Genomic DNA, 13,285 nt, shown 5'->3' with positions numbered 1-13,285 from the left:
CAATTCATCCACCAAGGCTGTCATTTTACTACTACCACTTAAAAAAAAGCAAGCTGTGCTCTGAGATGTAGGAAGAAGGGCAAGAGTGGGTGGTTGCCTGCTGTTAACTCTGCCTATGCTCTACATTGGTTTTTTTTGCCTGATTTCACTTTTTCTCTCCAGTGCCTCATGAAATCCTCAAGGGGAAGACTTGGTCTTGAGAAAATGTTGGCCAACTAAGCCAAGTGTCCAGCACACAGTCAGAAATATTGATGATTACAGGGATGAATAAGTTAATAAAAATGTGTATTGATGCCAGGATCTTTTTCAAAACCTCTGAATCACTTCTAGGAAAAGTTTGCAAGCTGCCTGAGCAACTGTCACATGCTCTGCTCCCAGCTGCCAGTCTTTTTCCATGCTACTGCCTCTACCTGGAATGCCTTTGCTTAGCGGATCTCACTGATGGCCCACTCTGAACGGTCATGTGCCATCTACATCTATCACACCCTGCTCTTCGTTCTTCCCAGCCACCTCTTTGTTAAGCTCACTCTGGCTGACCCAAACAAAATGTGTGGGCTTTCTTTCTGGGCTACTCTGTTCCTTGCCCTTCGTGTGCTTTGCTGTGTCCTGATGTTTATCCCCTGCTGAACTCTAAGCTGTTTGAGGGAAGGGTTAGAGGGATCCCTAACATTTAGTATAGGGCCTGACACACAGTAGGAGTTTGAGAATGATATTTTAAAATCACATACTTGGCTAAGTATGAGCAACCAGTTTGAAAATCCTGGATGCTACGAGTACTAGGAAAGAGAGGTTCAGAAGAGTTGTACTTCCCTCAGAAAGGCACAAGAGTCACAGATTTATTACCTTTTTCAAATCTATATTTTTGTGATTGAAATATATTTTTTCCCAGCTTCAAGACCTTGTCATCATCAACCATATTTTTTTAGAGAAACACTGTTAAAATTTATGTTGCTAAAGCTACCACCTTTAGCTTGAGCCAAATTTTATGAAAAGCTTAATTGTCTTTACTTTGATTTTTTCATGCTTATTTAAATTTGTAGAGGAGTTTCTATTCTCTCATATTACCAAAGTCTAAACAACAATTTTTCTAAAGAGGAATGCCTCCGGGCCAGTTGGTACAGCAATTATCAATTATATTTGACTTCATTTAATTGTTTGCAAAATTAGCTTTTTAAAGTACCGTTTAATTCTCTTTCCAGTCTCACTTCTCAAGAAGGTAATTAATGAACTAACTATAATTACATGTGAATGATAAAGCATAGGGAACTTTTAAATTAAATCATCACTGAACTTTTCTATGCTATCTATCATTGGAACCCAGGTATTGCAGGGTACTGCCTATGTGAGAGAATTCAGGGCTCTCCCGTTCATGTGCCACCCCACTCATTTGTCACTGCTTGCAGTCACATGTCTATCTCACGTATTAATGTCCTCAAATGTCTCACCTGAGTTAATTTCTGAAGCCTATGGGTAATCAGGAATGTATTTGAATATGCTCTAGGAACCACAAAAAAATAAATGTCAGTATTGATCTGTCCAGACCCTGTGAAATAAGTAACCCATGACCCTGAAGCTCAACCCCTGGTGAGAAAAATGTGTCCAGAGGCTGTCTGCACTCATTTCATACCTCACTTACACTTGCATCTGCAGCCCAGACCTCAGAGCTCACATTGAGATATAGAACTTTAAGAAATAAAAAAAAGGAGCTTCTCTCTAGAATATTGAGCAACCCACTAAAAATTATCTGTGAATCTGGCTTCTGAAGGGTTCCAGATATACGAAAAGATATTTTCATTTATGGCAGCATTAAAAAAATGGAATTTATTAGGTATTGTTTCTTTTTTATTGCAAATAGTAGCTACTATTTTAGAATTGATAAATACAGAAAAGCACAAAAATGTTCCAATGTTCAATAATCCAATCACCAGAGCTAATATTTAATAATTTTTTGAAATATATATATTTGCCTGTGTGTGTACATATAATGTATATGTACATACATTACTACATATAGATCACATTATTCATATGTATGCATTTCTAATGGTGTTTTTTAAACATATTTTAATGGCTATGGAATATTTCATCCAGATATGCCACAGTTGATATAATCAATCACTTATCGTTAGATATAGAGGTTTTAAACTTTTCACTATTTTGAAAATGTTTATTAAGTAACACTTTTGCCTATATTCTAATTATTTCCTAAATATCAAATTTTAGAACTCGTAGGTCTAGCTAAGGAGTTTGTCAGTTTTATTTATCTTAAAAAAAAAAAAAACCTTCTTAGTTTAATTGCTTTTTTTTCTATTGTGTTTGTATTCTTTGTTTCATTTATTTCTACTCTAATCTTTCATTTTCCTTTAGTCTGCAATTTTTGGTTTTGGTTAATTCCTTTTCTGCTTCCTTGAGGTATAAAGTAAGGTTGCTTAATTGAGCTGTTTCTTTTTTAACGTGGATATTTATCACTATAAACTACCCTCTCAATATTGCTTTTGCTGCATCCTCTAAGTTTTAATATGTTTTATTTTCTTTTTCATTTTTCTCAAAGTATTCTTTAATTTCTTTTCTGATTCCTTCTTTGAACCAATATCCGTTCAAGAATGTACTGTTTAGTTTCCACATATTGCGAATTTTCCAATTGTCTTTCTGCTAGTGATTTCTAGTTTCATTCCATTGTGGTTGGAAAAGATAGTTTATGGTATAAACCTTTTTAAACTTGTTGAGACTTGTTTTATGAACTATAATATGACCTATCCTGGATAATGTTCTGTGTGCTGTTGAAAAGAACATGTATTCTGCTGTTTCTGTGTGGAACGCAGGGTATATGTGGGCTAGATCCATTTGGTGTGTAGTATAGTCCACTATTTTATTGATTTTCTCCCTAAATGTTCTATCCTTTGTAAGTAGGGTATTGAAGTCCCTTCTTTTAGTATATTGCTGTCTATTCCCCTCTTCAGATCTGTCAATGTTTGTTTTATATATTTAGCTACAGGGATGTTGGGTGTTTATAGGTTTATGATTATTCTATCTTTCTGATAAATTGAGGCTTTTATCATTATACATGATGATATATATACATATATCATTGTGATATTGTGATTATTTTTTACTTAGAATCTATTTTGTCTGATAGAAATATAGCTGCCTCTGCTTTCTTTTTCTTACCATTTGCATGGAATATCTTTTTCTGTCCCTTTCCTTTCCACCTATGTGTGTGTGTCTTTAATTCTAAAGTGAGTCTTTTATAGACAGTGTATAGTTGGATTTTTTTTAAATCATTCAGCTACCCTCTGATTTTTTATTAGACAGTTTAATCCACTTACACTTAAAGTAACTATTGATAAAGACTATTGCCATTTTGTTCATTTTTTTTCTATTTCATTTGTGATTCTTTTGTCTTTTTTTTTTACTTGTTACCTTTCTTTGTGATTTGTTGATTTTTTTTTTTTAGTTATATGCTTTAATTTCTTTCTCTTTTCTTTTGTGTGTCATCTATAGGTATTCTTTTGTGGTTACCATGTGACTTATACAAAACATCTTGAGCAACAACAGTCTGTTTTAAGCTGATAATAATTTAACTTCAATTGCATATAAAAACTCTATACTTGTATACTTTTACATCTCCCTCCTGTACTTTATGTTATTTAAGTAACACTCTACACCTTTTTATATTATACATCCATCAACAAAGTTTTATAGTTATTCTTAGTACTTTTGTCTGTTAATTTTTATACCAGAGTACAATATGGTATATTATATAGTGTATATTTTACCTAGCTAAAACTGGAGGACGTTATGCCAAGTGAAATAAGCCAGTTACAGCAGGACAAATTCTGCATAAATCTACTCAAAAGGCAGTAAACAAAGCCAGACTCAAAGAAATGGAAAATAGGATGGTAGTTATGAGGGGCTGGAGGTAGCCCCCTATGAGGGAGGGAGAAATGGGAGTTGTGCTTCAGTGGATATAAGGTTTTAGTTATGCAAGATAAAGTACATAAATTAGAGATCTGTTGTAAAAAAAAAAAAAGGACACAAGGAAACATGTCTGGAGGTAATGGAAATGTCTATTACTTCGTGGCGATAGTTTCACAAATGTATGTATATACTCAAACACATCAAATTATATGCATTAAATATGTGCAGGGTTCTTGTATATCAGTTATACCTTCATAAAGCTGTTTAAAAAATAAAATTAATGCTGGTAGGTGTATTAGTTTTCTGTCACCTTTAAAAGTATTACCACAATTTAAACAGCTTAAGACAAAACTTGTTCATTAAATCACAGTTCTATGGGGCAAAAATCTTGGCATAGTGTGGCTGGTTTACCTGCTTAGGTTTTCACAAGGCTGAAATCTCCCTCCATGTCTGCTTGCTGTGCTGTCATCTGGATCCTGAGGTTCTCTTCTGAACTCATATTTGAGTCAGAATTCAATTCCCTGCAGCTGTAGGATTAAAGTTTCTGTTTCTTTGATGGCTGTCAAAGAGAGGCCACTTTTCCTAGTTCTTGTCACATGACCCTTTCAATCTTTAAAACATGAAATGGACAGTCTCACTATGTTATTCTGCTAGCACTTCCACGACAAAACACCATAGAAAGAGTGACTTAGACAACAGAAATTTATTATCTCACGATCTGGAGGCTGGAAGTTTAAGATCAAGGTGCTTTTTGGGTTGTTTTCCAGTGAGGCATCTCTTCCTGGATTGTACATGGCTGCTTTTCTGTTGTGGTTTCACATGGCCTTTCCTCTGTGTCTGTGCAGGTCTTGGGAGAAAGGGTCTCTGGTGGCTCTTTCTCTTCTTATAAAGACACTAGTTATATTGAATTAAAGGCCCCATATTTATGACCACATTCAATCCTTATTATCTCCTGAGAGGCCTTATCTCTAAATACAGTCACCATAGGGGTTAGGGTTTCAACATATGAATTTGGAGGGGAAAGGGAGTGATCACTGCACTGTCAAATTCCCTCATGCTTTGAATTGTTTCATGAGAGAAAATGTAGATATAATAAGGGCACATCTGATTAGGTCAGACCCACTAAGAATAATCTTCCTGTCTTATAGTCAAGTGATTGGGACCTTAGTTACACCTGGAAAAACCCTTTGGAGTAGCACCTAGACTACTTTCAAACTGAGAAACTGGAAATTCATAGTGTAAATGCAGAAGTTATGTTACATTGGGGAAGGGAGGAACCTTGGGGGTCTTCTGAGAATTTGGCCTACCACACTGAGTCAAAGCCTATTGCCATGGGGCACTGTTGTGAAACTTTAGAGTTAGGAGTGAGCTTGGACATTCAATGTCTGCTCTGCCACTAACCGTGCAAGTCACGTTACCTCCCTGGACTTCAGTTTTCTTGTCTGGAAAACAAATCTAATGACGACTGTAGTTCTGACTTTCTGACCCGATCTGTTACTTTTTAGGAAGCAAGAAGCCCCTTTTTGTGTTGCTTACCAGCTTTCTTTTCCTTTGCACTTTGGCCGACACTTGTCATTTACTGCTAGATACTGACAGAAGTGGCAATTTCCTCAAAGTTTAAAAAAGAATGACTACACAAAGGTGAAAAAAGTAGAGCTTAATTTTCTTCTTCTTAAAAGCCTCACAATGGTGAGCATTCCCAGGGCACTTGTAACGTGTCCACGACTCAAAATGTGCCCCTCTAGCTTCTTTAGATGGTAGTAGCTCATGTCCATGAGGCTGTATTTCAACACTAGATGACAGGCATTTGGGGAGATTTTAGTATTTTTTAGTATTGTCCTTGTCATTTAATAGGTCCCTTCAAAAGAGCAGAACACAGCATGATAGTACAGAATCCTATCCCAAGAATGTCTGATCTCTTGCTTTCATATTGAATGACTACTACATAGCTCCTAGGGGGTTCATAATGCCTGTTTTCCCATTCTAATTTATCAGCACCACCTCTGCTTTTCCTTTATGTGCCACCACTCCCCTGCAGTGCTCACCAATGCATTGTCAACAGCTATTTTTGCATTTACACAGAACTGGCAGTCATCCTGACTGCCCAACGCAAAAGAAAAACAAATTCACCTCCATCTTCCTTATCAGCTTGTAGTGATTCCTGATTTTTTTTAAAAAAACCTCTTTAGCTTTGTAAACAAATAAAGTGTGCATTATGCATTACATTATCCAGTTGTACATTTCCTCAAGTTCTTTTAGGAGCATAGGGACTTCTACATATTTCAATGGACTCTGAGCACTTGTCTATGATAGGAGATTATATTTGGGACCAGTACAGAGAAAAATGTTTATGATGCTTCACTTGCTTTATTTTTTAAGGTGAGTAATTGGCATTTGATTATTCCAGTGCACAATCATAATTTCCATCTTAACATTTGCATTTTATTCCTGGTTTCATTTGCCAAGTGTAGCAGGTGACAATAATAATGATATATGCTAACTTCTAATGGGTATTTACTAGGTGTCAGGTACGGAACTAAAGCATTTTACACATATTATCTCATTTACTCCTAAAAAAAGCACAATTAAGTGGGTATTGTGATTATCCTATTTTAGGAAACTAAACATAGAGAGCCTAAGTAACCATGTCCAGCTTACAGAAATAATAAGTTGTAAAGATAATAGATGAATCAATTATTTCTGTGACCAGAGATTGTTCTCTGTTGGAATACATTATGAAATATTTTAATAGATCTTTGGGCTTTGTTTTTGCCTAGAAACATAATGTGGGATGGTAGACAGAGCAAGGCTAAGGTTCTCCACAAGATTGTATTCAAATTCCATTTCAGTCACTTACTAGTTCTGTGTCTAAAGTACTTACTCTCTGTACTTGGTTTTCTTATCTCTCAATGAGGAATAAAACATTCTATGATGGGTATATTGTTTTTGTTTCACATGACATATTAGTCAATTAAGAGTAGCTCTCTGGATCTCTGTACTGAGATGGATACTATTGCCACTTCAATGAGAAACTATTGTGGTAGATTAGTGATGTCCATGGTGGATACTGAATTGGGTAGAGTCATCATGGGTACTACATATTTGCTATCCCTACTTCGTCTGGTGCATAATGGAACCTAACAGTTAGAAGGTAAAGATTTCCTTCTCCTATTATCAGGTTTTCTAATTCCATAAGGGTATATTTAGAATGCAATTCAGCATTTAAGCTTCTTGTATTTGTCAAACATTGAATTAGCTGCAATGTGAAATAAGATGAAGTGTCATCACTGTTCCAAGAGTTCGTGTTTGAGTCTAACTGTGGGATGGAAGAAGAGAGAAAAAAGTCAAGTGATGGCTAACTCTAGCTGAGGAATAGAATCATAAAAATGCAAAAGTTCTCAATCCATTATTATATATCAGAGTAATCTCTTACACCATAAGTTTAGAACTTGCATAGAAATTAATAGGTAAAGTGTCAGCAGCAAAGCATAATCTGACAGGTAAGAATTAATTTACTGTCCTCGAAAATTTTCAGCACACATAAACTCTGTATTATCTCTACTTTCTCCTAATTTATTTCCCCAGCTGCTTGTCTTATCCTCAAATACTGACTCAGGATACATGAACCGAGATTTCCTAGAGAAAGAATCAGACAAAAAAATCCCCAAATAAACATGCATACAAGATTTCATTTGTCTTAGGTCCAGCCTTGGCCTAAAACAGGCCTCACTCTCCTCTGTTCTATGGGAGTGGGCATCCACCTTGTGCTCTGGTTAGCCCATGTGCAGGTACAAGAATCTTGGCAGGACAACTGACAGATGGGCTTAGAACGACATTTCCAAGCACCTTCCAGAGGAACTCTTAGGCTCTCTATCTAGTGCCCCAAGAGCAACAGTACTTTATCTGCCACTTCTTCACCCTGGTGGGATTGAGCACCAGCTCAGCTCTCTTTTCTAAAATGTGATTTTTTTTCAAGTGGTTGTTAAATTATTGGGATGTATGTTCCCAGGGTGAATGAAGCAGGTCACATTCTAGACTCCAAGTATGTTAGGAGAGGAAGGTAGTGTCTTTTCTTCAGACTAGTATTTTCTTTCCAAGGACTATATAGGCACTAGATAGTCTTGAATATGTATAGTGGCTTCACCTGACCAGAGGTAGATAGGTAGATAAGTTATCATTCATCAGCTCTGGAAAAGTCAAATCCCCTATCAGAACTGTTACTGACCCTTGAACAATGAGGATTTGAACTGCACAGGTCTGCTTATATGCAGATTTTTTTTTTTTCATACACTACAGGGCTGTCACTATATTTTTTCTCAGGATTTTCCTAATAACATTTCCTTTTCTTTATTGTAGGAATATAGTATATAATACACGTAACATGCAAAATGGGTGTTAATTGACTATGTTGTCAGTAAGGCTTCTGCTGAGCAGTAGGCTATTAGTTGTTAAGTTTTTAGGGAATCAAAGGTTATATGCAGATTTTTGACTGCATATGGGGTCCTCAGCCCTAAGCCCTGCATTGTTCAAGGGTCAGCTGTACTAGTTTCAGCTTTTTTACCTAGGGGCTTGATGAAATAAGTTGGTTCTGAAGGACGGATATGCATGTGTTTGTGTACACATTTGTGTTTATGTGTGGTTTATGCATTCTTTACCTAGCATATCTCACTTGGTGTTTGGGTGTCTTGGTTCTTGGAGGCTATTATACTTGAAATGTATAATTGAAGAAATGAATGACTCTGGCTTTAATCTACATTAATTATAAAAACAGACATTGAGTTCTTTTGTAGTATTTTTAATTTTATGAATTACTATATTTATTTTAAGAGACTTTGCCCTATTAATGCATTTGAAGTTTTTCAGAGGAATACCGAGTTTTTCAGACATTTTGTTGTTTGTTATCAAGCCTTAATAATGCCACATTTCTTTCAAAGACTTGAAGAACAATGACAGCTTGGGTCTCTTGGAAATACCCATTCCCAATATGACCTCATTAACTTTCTTTTCCTGAGCTATGAATTACTTAAGTCTAACATAAAAGTACAAATGTCTTCACTTCAGAAATGTCATAAGGATGGTTAGATTACACACAAATATATACTAACATAACAATCTGGCTGTCCTTGGAATAACTTTGCCTGATTTTAGGCTCTAAGTATTCGCTGCAGTTAAAGAAGTTTATCTCTCAAATATTTATGTGCTTCAGTCCGTTTATGCACCCTTGCTCTAAGTGTTAGGGATACTGTGCAAACATATTATAAGCACATGTGTACACATACACACACACACTATTGAGCTGCCCATGTTAGGTTTTTAGTATTACCACAAACCTAGTGGCTTAAAACAAAGCATATATATCATCTCATGATTTCACAGAGTGGCTCAGTTGATTCTCTATTGAGAGCCCTACAAGGCCAAAATCAAGGTATCAGCAAGAGTACATCCCTTTCTGGAGGCTCCAAGGGAGAATCTACTTCTAAGCTCCTTCAGGTTGTTGAGAGAATGCAGTTCCATGTGGTTAAAGGAAGGAAGGAAGTCCCAGTTTCCTTGTTGATTGTTCCCTCTCCCCCTTCTAGGGACTTCTGGTATTCCCTTGTTGCCAACCCCTTTTGAAGCCAGGAAGGGCAGCCAGATTCCTCTTCATATTGTACATCTCTCCAACTTTCCTTGCTACCTCATTTCTCTTGCTCTGTTCTTCTGCTGCACCTTGTTCTTCAGCCTTCTCTTCTGCATTTAATGGCTCATGTGATTATGTCAGCACACCAGAAAATCTAGGCTAATGTTATTTAACAGTCAACTGATTAGTAATTTTATCTGCAAAGTCCCTTTACAATAGTGCCTAGCTTAGTGTTTAGTTGAATAATTATGGGGTCAGGATCTTGGAGGAACACTAGAATTTTGTGTCCCATACTGCCTATATTCTTTATGAAGTATTGAAGTTTTGTTTGCGGGTAGTTGTTTGACACAAAATGCATGCAACAATGAGAAATGACTTGCAAGATTTTTTCACTGCCATTTTTCATCATCAACAAGTATCTTAGAGGCATTGTTACATTTACTTATAATAAGTATACTAATAATGGCATTGTCAAGGTAAGCTCATCTATTTTTTCTGGTTCTCAAAAATAAAGTAATGAATGACAGTGAGTCAGTTTTAAAAAAAATAGAAGATATATAATGAATGATTAAGGGGAATACAGTGTATTGTGAAGCGATATCTGACTCAGACTGGATCTTAATTGTTCCAAAAGCTTTCCAAAGGAATTTTCTTTGCATGAGACTGAAGAATATTTGGAGAGTGAAATCAATGTACTGTGAATCATTAAAGAAGATATTTAACCCTATCTCATAGATATTTCTGATCTTAAATATTTCATGTGACAACTACTTCCTTAGGGGACCAGTGGTTAGAGGGGTGATTGTCATACTTCTGCTGAAAATTATCTCAAATTGTTCAAAATAGGTTTTGCCATATGAGTGGTCAAGATTATATATATCCTTGATAAGCCATACTCTAATTTGTCGTCTCTGTAAACATAATTTTGGGGGTTGGTAGAGGTGGTGGTGGGTAATGGTGTTAATTAAGACAATGAGAATGAAAGAGAGGGGGGGATATCTATGGTATGTTTGTGTGTGTGTATTAGATATATGTGCATAATGGAGTATTAGAATATTAAAAATGGAAAATGGAAAACATTTTGGATAAACCACACAATTAAAATGCAAAGCTAATTTAAGGGCAATGGTTATTTATAGTGGTTCAAATAAGTAAACTGTTGATTTTTTTTACATTTTTATAAGTTAGTTTTCACAGAAAATAATCTTGTGTATTTTGTAGGTTATAAAATAGACATAGTGTCTCTTATGTCAAGGAAAATATCTGGTTGCTAAATGTAGTCTCCCTTAAAGTATTTTCTTAGCCCTGTGAATATTTTTTCTCCTTTCAAATTGTATTAATAATATCCTATGATCAAAATATTTCACATCCCATAAAACTACTCAACATTTCCAGTGCTGGCATTGGTATTGTGAAAGAAACCTTCAAATTTACCATTCTGAAGAAAAAACTTAAATAATGGAAACTCAAGCTATCGATTTTTGTACATTTTTTTTATTACACAGAAAATAACCTGTGAAGTAAGGGCGTGTGTGTATCTGTGTGTGTGTGTGTGTGTGCGTGTGTGTGTGTGCACATGTGAGGGAGAAGGAGAGGGATGTGAATGTGGATGCATGTCAGGGTGCATCTAATATTAGAAGTGAAGTTATATATATATCAACATTTAAAATAAGTTATTGAGTGTCTATAATGTGGTTTTACGGGGCATGATTTTGAAAGAGAGACACGATCCCTGACCCTTGAGAATTAAAGAGTAATGGGGTGAAAAATAGCTTAGAATAAAAAAGCCTCGGTAAGGACACGTGTGTGAAAGCTTATAAAATCAACATCAGACTTACCAGTCTAAATTTTAGGAGCACATAAAAAATAATGTAACATAACATCACAATGTTTTTCCCTTTATTTTGATTACCTGTTTACTCTTTATTTTCCCTTAAATATAAGAAAGTATTCCAAAAATTTTTGTAGGCGCTTGTTTATGGAGAACACACGCATATATGAGATAAATCAGTTTACAGATGACCTTCAATTACTTTAACCAAGGCAATTATTTCAATTGACTTTTGAACAAATGTGAAATAATCATGAAACTGAACAATGGCCAGTGCCCATTACTGAAAGTTTCATTTGGCATTTGAAGATAATAAGGGGAATATAGAAGCCACTGACTCATTACGGTCAATTTAAATAAATGTCTTTTCAATTCTGTGTTTTCAGTGCTTATCCAGTCTCTGTAATGAATAGAACTTCTAATGGAAATAATGTGAATTAGTACAGAGGCTGAGACTGAATTAGCATCACACAATCTTTCATTGGTGAGCTTTCTAAGGAAATAACATGTGACACAAGCAGCATCAGGAATATTGTTTAGAGCTCCCACATAAAAATCTCAGGATGAGTTCAATTTATTTTCACAAGTCTTAATACCATCGAGGAAAACCAGCAATGCTTCAAGATGGGTTCAGGGAGTTGAAAGACCATGGTAAATATATAAGGGTAACTGCTTGTTTTTCCATGAAATGTTGCCTACATTATTTCATGTAGAATTACAGATTACAGAATTGTAATATGACTAACAAAGACCAACTGCCTACTGAAATCCTTTATCCTGATTTTTGAGAAGATATTCTGTATTTCCCCAGTCTTCCTTGCTGTTAAATATGGCTTATTTACAAATTCTTACCAGTGACTGAGTACTAGTGAACATCTTCCCTTCATAGACCATAAAACACCACAATAGACCTTCCATGCTGCTTTTTCTTCTCTGCCAACTGGATACTGCCGACTAGAGAAGGGGCCAAGGAAATGGTAGAGCCAGAGATGAAAGGAGGCTGTATCCCTGAATTACTTCAGGGAGGAAAGTCACCCTACTGAAGAGAATACACACAAGATTGTTACATGAACAAGTAATAATTTTATTTTTTAAGCTATTCAAATCTTAGAATCTATTTATTATCAATAAAATATTACCAATCAATCCTCATTCAATTCAGAAGAGTATCTTTTTCAAAGTCAATAAAATATTACCAATCAATCCTCATTCAATTCAGAAGAGTATCTCTTTTTCAAAGTTAATATTTTTACAATATATTAATTACATTCTGGAACTGAGAACTTATAAGATCATTAATCAAAAAGCAGGCCTAAAAAATGCAGCTCTAACTGGTAAGGAAAATTTTATTTAGTTAAGCCTAGATTTGTCTATTTGCAATATGTATAACTGGTTCCAAATTTTAAAAAATCAGTACAAATAGCTGTGACTACTTCAACATGATATTGTTTTTCTTATTTTGTCCCTGTTTTCAGGTAGAATAATACTGAATATTTTACCCATGAGTTAATATACTTTGAGCAGATCCTCTATCAAATGCTATAAGCACAGAGTGACCAAGGCAGTCATGACTATGCCTTCAGGAAGTTTGCAGTCCTAGAAAAGAGATATTAAAACAAGTAATTACTATTTGTTCTATCAGGGTTGGTGCAAAGAATAATTAGGTACCTAAAACTTGCCTGCTTTCATCACCTCATTAAAATCATAGATTACACAGACTACAAAGTAATAAATATTACCTAACCAACTACTACAATTCATAAGTGAGAGAACTGAAGCCTAATGAAGGTAGGGGTTAATCTTTCATTTAAAAATATATTTAAACAATGAAATCACAGTGCCCAAGTTATATCAATAGAAAACTTGGACACATTAAACTGAATTGTTAATATTGTTAATCTTTCATTTAAAAATATATT

Source organism: Canis lupus, chromosome 11, assembly GCF_011100685.1.
Source record: "Canis lupus familiaris isolate Mischka breed German Shepherd chromosome 11, alternate assembly UU_Cfam_GSD_1.0, whole genome shotgun sequence".
In the NCBI taxonomy this organism is placed as follows: domain Eukaryota; kingdom Metazoa; phylum Chordata; class Mammalia; order Carnivora; family Canidae; genus Canis; species Canis lupus.
Note: the sequence above shows the minus strand (reverse complement) of the source record.